This window comes from Suricata suricatta, chromosome 10 (genome assembly GCF_006229205.1).
Source record: "Suricata suricatta isolate VVHF042 chromosome 10, meerkat_22Aug2017_6uvM2_HiC, whole genome shotgun sequence".
Taxonomy (NCBI): domain Eukaryota; kingdom Metazoa; phylum Chordata; class Mammalia; order Carnivora; family Herpestidae; genus Suricata; species Suricata suricatta.
The window spans coordinates 96,429,612-96,437,097 of NC_043709.1; the positions used below are offsets into that span (position 1 = coordinate 96,429,612).

General features: G+C 42.2%; 1 long non-coding RNA gene across 1 annotated transcript in view; it reads right to left on the reverse strand.

Annotated features, from left to right (window-relative positions):
* Positions 1-7,486, reverse strand: part of LOC115305723 — a 10,612-nt gene continuing 3,126 nt past the window's right edge. Inside the window, exon 3 of the long non-coding RNA XR_003914962.1 lies at positions 1-158. This is a non-coding gene — a long non-coding RNA (uncharacterized LOC115305723). The remainder of the gene's footprint in view (positions 159-7,486) is intronic.

The following is a 7,486-nucleotide window of genomic DNA, read 5'->3' on the forward strand; positions in this document are numbered from 1 at the left end:
CATCTTTTTACGTTCGTTTCTTCTGAAAATCTTTCTCCATCTTCCAGAAGGCAGTGGTTGTTATCTACGGTGTCATATTTATGTTCCTTTATCATATTTCAGTTTTTAAAATTCACTCTTCCTTCATTTTCGGCTTCCGTTTCCCTTTCAGTTTGTACCTGAAAGGAAGGAGCACACCGGGTCAACGTTCCTGGGTCGGCTGAATTTCGCGCCTAGATCGAAGCCTTAGGAGGTAGGAGTAGGAGTCTTGCTCACTCAATTTCAAGCACCTGGTTCTTGGGGTAAAGGACAAGTTTAATTCTATTTGGAATAATCCTACCATTCAGAAAACTTGCTGTCTACAGGGGAACAAAACAGACTCGGACTGCCAACCTAAAGGTAAAGGCAGACAACTAACTGCCAGACGGGCAGGAAAGTGGGGGAGGAACTTTAGTAAATATTGCATGCCCCCTGGGGCCGAGTGAGCTTTGCCTCAATCGGGAGATAAAGAGAATTTGTTAAATAAAGAAGCCAATTGGGGCAGACAAAAGCTTCCGGCACAGGAAGTTAGTTCGAGTGAGGATGCTGAAATGTAGGCATTTGAATAGGTTCCTCTGTGTGAGGCTGAAGCGAAACCTGATTGAAAAGAAGCAGCAGCTGGTGGCAAGTCTTTCCTTAAAGGATTCCCGGTTTGTGGGTGGTGGATGAAAACTATGGTCCTAGAAGAAAAGCGTTCTTGAGAATTGTAAGCGGTGAAGCTAAGAAATTACTTCACTGCAATGGCAGCACTACCTCCGAGTGTACGACCAAGCTAGCTATCAGAAAAGCTCACAGATCAAATTAAGAAGCTAGAATCAGGCGCGTGGATGGCTCAGTCGATTGAGATTCTGACTCTTGATTTCAGCTCAGGTCATGATCTTATGGTTTGCGAGTTGGAGCCCAGCGTGAGGCTCCGGGGGCTGACAGTGCGGATTCTCTTTCTCCCTCTATGCCCCTCCCCTACTTGCGCTCTCCCTCTCTCTCAAAATAGATAAGCATTAAGTGTGTGTGTGTGTGTGTGTGTGTGTGTGTGTGTGTGTGTGTGTGTGTGTATTAAATCAATTAAATCAATCTTACCAAACTCTCATGGCACAAAGTTTGGGGAAAGATGGGTCATGCTCATATACATAGGGACAGAGTGCAAAGGGGATAGAAAGGCAGCGATGTTCATCTACGTCTTTGGTGCACGATGTGGTTGCAAGGGATGGAGGAGGAGAACCTGAGATCGAAGGCCCCGGGTCCCACAGAAGGACCCTGAACACAGCCACACAGGCTCGCCCTCCGCAGACACCGCGGCAAGCACTCCTGGCCGCAAAAGCAGCTCTCCTTAGCTTGGAACTTACTGATGAGCAGCTGTGGAATTTCATTTCACTACCAGAGCATTGTGCATGTAGGGCTGGAAGGGGTGGCAACGACAGGTGGCCAATTTAAGTTGGGATGTTGTCGGGGCACCTGATTGGTTGAGTGTCTGACTTGATTTTAGCTTATATCCCATGATGTCACAGTTTCGTGACTTCAAGCCCCGCTTCTGGGCAGACAGTGCAGCGCCTGCTTGAGATTCCCTCTCTCTCTGTCTCTCTCAGAATAAATAAATAAACATTAACAAAGGTGAGTTACAGATGTTGAGTGCCCCAGCTCCCTCAACTAGCTAAGGATATTTAGTGTTGGGCTAAATAAGAGTATCAGGTACCTCTTGCTCCTTCCATTCCTTTCTTTGCTCTGTGCATATAATGCTCTGCCCACCTAAATCTAATATGCCTTAGTGGCTGCTAATTTCTCTATAATTAATGTAACTTATGTGCTACATAAATTTTGATTGTGTTCCGTAGTTGAAGTGAACATTCTCAGACAATATAGTAAGTGCACATTAAACTGCATTAGCCACACAGTTCCTATCCTTTTTGCAATTATAGATCCTCCCAGATTCTTAGCCTGCGCTCAATCCCAGATCTCATTTCTCAAATCCTTCCTCAGTCACTTAATCCTAGGATCATACTTAACATTTCCCAAACTGTGTAGGCTTTAAAGGTTCCTTTGGTGCTGCCCTTTGACCCATTCAGCACAAATATGTTAATCTCCACTGGTTCTCTGATCAATTCTTATTCATATAAAAAGGGTTCTTTTTATCTGTTGAGACTTTGCACTCTACAAATCATCAGGATGAGAGAAATGTTATTATTATTCTTAACTCCATCAAGGGCTTTTTCCTTTGTCTTTCCTTATGCCACTTGCATTTCCCAAAATAGTGGAAAATAAAGCTAGTTTCAACTTGGAGGAAAATAACTATGTATGAGTACATTTAGACTGCATTTCTTTTACATGGGGATATATTCACAAATTTTATTTCACCTGGTCCTTAAGCTACACTCTGAAGTTAACTACCATTTATATGTAAAGAAAGGAAAGTTCTGGAAGTTTACATAACCCAGCCAATGGTGTAGTGCCTTCTCTTCAGTCTGAGTTGACTATAACCCGTCTCCACTGAGAAATTGCCCCCTCATACTTCTTTAATCCACTGCAATTCATTTTCTATTTTCTTTTATTTTTTAGAAACTTTTTTTAACGTTTTATTTGTTTTTGAGAGAGGAAGAGACAGTGTGAGCAGGAGAGGGTCAGAGAGAGAGAAAGACACAGAATCCGAAGATAGGCTCCAGGCTCTGAGCTAACTGTCAGCACAGAGCCCAACGCGGGGCTTGAACCCACTAACTGTGAGATCATGTCCTGAGCCTGTAAGGATGCAGGTCTGAATTCGGCTTCTCAGAATCATTAAACAGAAGGGCACACATTGCCCAAGGAAGGAGGGACAACGCTTGTAACACCCAATCAGGAAAGGCCAGCTAACACCCTTTACATTTCTAAGGGCAGGCCTAGAAGGTTAGTTACACCCTACGTGAGGGTCCTGGGCCCACTCTGTAATTGGTTAACACTCTAAATGTTGTGATTGGGTCCCGCCAAAAGTAATGAATACTCTAGGCAATGTGAATGGTTAAACCTGCTGTCAATTGTATAATAATGATTGGATCACTATACCTGCATCACAAGTTCCTGTAACTCCCCCTTCCCAAGCCCATAAAGGCCCTACCCCACCTTTGTTCACGGCTCTCAGCATTGATCCACTGCGTTGGTGAAGTCTGTGAGCCCAAGCTTACGCCTGGCCAGCCTAAACTCGTAATAAAGTCCTTTGCTTTTGCATGTGTGACTCGGTCTTCCTGGCGGTTTCTGGTTTTTGAGGACGATATTGGAAACTTGGGTATAACAGGCCAAAACCAGACGTTTAACTGACTGAGCCACCCAGGTGTCCCTCATTTTCTATTCTCAATGAGCCATTGTAATAAATCAAACTAAAATGTAAAAAAATCAATTCATCGTTCGTTAGCTCATTCAAGGAATGTTTGTTAATACTTCCTGGGTATCACATATTTTGCTGGATGTTGGTAGTGATGCCTCTTCCTGAAGATAACACAGATGGTTAAATGCTTTGACCTTAGATATTACCTTACCTGACTCTAACATTTATAGCAACTATGTGCCCAGTATTGTGATAACTACTTTAAATGTATCGCTCATTTAATTTTCATAAAACAAGATGAGGTATTATTATCCTATTACAGATGATGAGGGTTGGGACATGAATAATAACTTCCCAGTGCACACAGGTCTAAGAAGAGTCTAGAACCCATAACCTCAGCTACACTTCCATACACATTTATTTCCATTTCAGAAGGCTGGTGTCCGGGAACAAGAATTCTGACCCCTTCCTGGGTCATTCTATCTGGACTAAGAGTCAAATTGACATGAGACAGATTAACAAGAGAAAACCAAATTTAATAGCATATATTTGGGGAATCCACACAGACCTGAAAATCCCAAAGGCAGTCAGGAAAAACGAGGTATACATGTCACACTGAACTAAGGAGACCAGGATAGGGGACTTTGAAGGGAAAGAATGCAGTTCATAGGGCAGTGCAAAGAAGAGCAGATGTCTGTTAATTAGATGTTCGCCCTGCCATACAGATAGGCAATAAAAATAATGAAAGTTATCTCTGCCAATAACCCTTATTCGGGGAAAGACCCTCCATTGAGATTCCTCTACGTAGTTAAGGGAAAGGCAGAAGTTTCTCTTGAGCCCGTAGCGTCTCCATTGCCTTCTGCTCCAAATAATCTTCATGCCAAAGTGGCCCACTTTGGGGCAGCCAGCCCTCACCCCCACCTTATTGACAATACCTCCACTTTTAATGCATATTTCTTTCTTTCTTTTTTTAAAATTTTAATGTTTATTTTGAGAAAGAGGAACATAGTGTGAACTGGGGAGAATCAGAGAGAATGGGCGACACATAATCTGAAAGCAGACTCCAAGCTCTGAGCCATCAGCACAGAACCTGACTCGGGGCTCAAACCCACAAACCATGAGATCATGACCTGAGCTGAAGCCGGACATTTAACCGACTGAGCCACCCAGGCGCCCCTAATATGCTTTTTTTTTTTTTTTAGCTCATAGAGTATATACAATAAATGTCAGTTATGGGCATAGAAATATGAAATGTGAATACCCTTTGATCACTCCTAGGAATATATGCTAAGTCATTATTCAGCCAACTACACAAAGATACTCATTGCATCATTGTTGGGAGTAGCCACAAAAAAAAAGTCGAAATGTCCATCAATAGGATTCACTTAAATATGTCATGATAAACCCATATACTGGAGTATTTATACAGGCATAAAAAGCAAAAACAGGCTGCCGCTGACTCAGTCAGTAGAAGATGCAACTCTTGGTCATGAGTTTGAGCCCCATGTTGGGTGTAGAGATTACTTAAATAAATAAACAAATATATATATATGTTCAACAAAAATTTTCTGATGTTGGTAAATTGGATATTCTCCTTTTTTTTCTCGGTCTCCCTTTGTTATGGATTTATCAATTATATTAATCTTCAAAGAACTAACTTTTTACTGTTAATATTTTTCACTAGCCTGTCTGCTTTCTATTTTGCTTTTCCACTGTTTTCTTTTTTTTTCTAAAAATTTTTTTTAATTTTTAATTTTATTTTTTGAGAGATAGAAGGAGACAGAGCACAAGCAGGGGAAGGGTAGAGAGAGAAGGAGACACAGAATTTGAAGCAGGCTCCAGGCTCTGATCTATCAGCACAGAGCCCCATGCGGGGCTTGAACCCATGAAAATGAGATCATGACCTAAGCTAAAAAGTCAGGTACTCAACCCAATGAGCCACTCAGGCGCCTCTCCACTGTTTTCATTATTATTTTCTTTCTTTCACTAACTTTGGGTTTAATTTGCTTGTCTCCTTTTTAGCTTCATAAGAGGAAAACGATAATTTGGTTATATTCTATTTTTCTAATTGAATTTTATATTTTTAAATGTTTATTTCTGAGAAAGAGAGAGAGTGCGCACATGCATGAATGGGGAAGGAGGAGAGAGGGAGACGGAGGATCCTAAGTGGGCTCTGCCTCTGACAGCAGGGAACCCTAGTCAGGGTCAGAACTCACAAACCATAAGACCATGATCTCAGCCTGTACAACTGACTCAACCACCCCACCCAGTCGCCCCTGGTTTAAAAATTGTTTAATGTTTATTTATTTATTTTGAGAGAGCGCGTGAGCAGGAGGAGGGACATAGAGAGAAGAGAGAAAGAATCCCAAGCAGGCTCCATCCTGCAACTGTGAGATCATGATCTGAGCCAAAATCAAGTCTGTCATTTTATCTGACTGAGCCACCCAAGCGCCCCACATATTTTTAATATAATCACTTTCAGATCAGATATAAACTTGTGTCAAAGCACTGATTTAGCTGCAGCCCACAAATTTTGAGAAATTGTATTTTATAATTTATTTAGAAATATTTTCCTTGGGATTTATTTATGTGGAAATATTTCCTTGGGGCACCTGGGTGGCTCAGTCCCTTAAACATCTGACTTCAGCTCAGGTCATGATCTCAGGGTTCCTGGGTTCGAGCCCCGCATTGTTGGACTCTGAGCTGATAGCTCAGAGCCTGGAGCCTGCTTCAGATTGTGTGTCTCCCTCTCTCTCTGCCCCTCCCCCACTCTCAAAAATAAATAAAAAAGTTAAAAATTTTTAAAAATTAAGAAAAAGAAATATATCCTTGTGATTTATTTTTTTGATCCATGGATTACTTACTTACAAGTTCTTTTTTTTAATTCTTTACCTGCTAAGCACCAAATGTCTAATCTTCCATACAGGTGTCTTACAGCCCTTCCTTCTCTACTTACTATCAGGCAAATCTTGGAGTGGGTCTTGATATATTAAAATATATAAAGGAAAGCCTAGAATTTCAACTTTAAAGTCTGGGGTGCTGATACTTGGGTCCATCTGATAAGCATCTCTCATAAAGTACAATGTTTTATTTCTAATTTGTTTCTGTGGTCTTTTTCCTACAGAAATTTGGCATTTTACTAGAAGGATCAGAGCCACACATATCATAAACTAGTATATGAGCCTATTATTCGTCCTTCAAAATTGGGAGGCAATTGGGGCCCAGCAGGCCAAAAAACCTCCCGCAGAGCGACCTTTGATGGCCAGACCTCCGGGACACAGGAGAATCTACATAAGCGACCATGGATGCTATGTCTCCGGGACGCAGGAAAAAAAAAATTGGGGGATTTTTCTCATTGCTTTGCAAAAGCAATGAAGGCATATACCTTTAAGTTTTGAATCAACTTGGGTCAGTTAGTGGCATCTGCTTTCCCTTACTTTATTTCTGTTCCCAGCTCATTGCCTGCTGTTGGGGCAAACACAATCCCCTGTCTAAAATTAACCCCTTGAATGATAAGCGCCTTGCCCAGACATAACTGCTAAAGGACCTTGAAGAAAAGAAGATTCTTTGAGAGACAGACTCCCTCATTCCTGTTTTTTTACTTCTGTTTTCACGGCTGTTCTCTTTTCTGTGATAAAAAAATGATCCTTCCCAGAGTATGTTTTACTCTCTCAAGGACCATAAGCTTTGTAATCATTAAAGAGAAAAAAAATGTGTAAAACCCCTATGGCATAAAAGACACTGACTTTCTTAGTAAAGTGTGATTTTACCACCATTCATGTTGTCTGTCTTCCTTCCTATAGATATTTCGCCGACACCAACCACCTACTCGGGGACCGTTTGACTGGGGTGCGTGGGCTGGTCCTCCGCAGGAGGCCCTACACAAACCTGCTTTATTTGCCCTAGTTTTGAGGAATTCAAGAGAAACTTCACCTCCAAATACCTGGGGTGATTGCAATTTAAACAAAATAAGAAAGACGAGGGGCGCCTGGGTGGCTCAATCTGTTAAGCGTCTGACTTCGGCTCAGGTCATGATCTCACGGTTCATGGGTTCGAGCCCCGTGTCGAGCTCTGTGTTGACAGCTTGGAACCTGGAGCCTGCTTCAGATTCTGTTGTCTCCCTCTCTGTTCCTTCCGCCACCCCCCCCCCCCCCCCCCCCCCCCCCCCCCCCCCCCCCC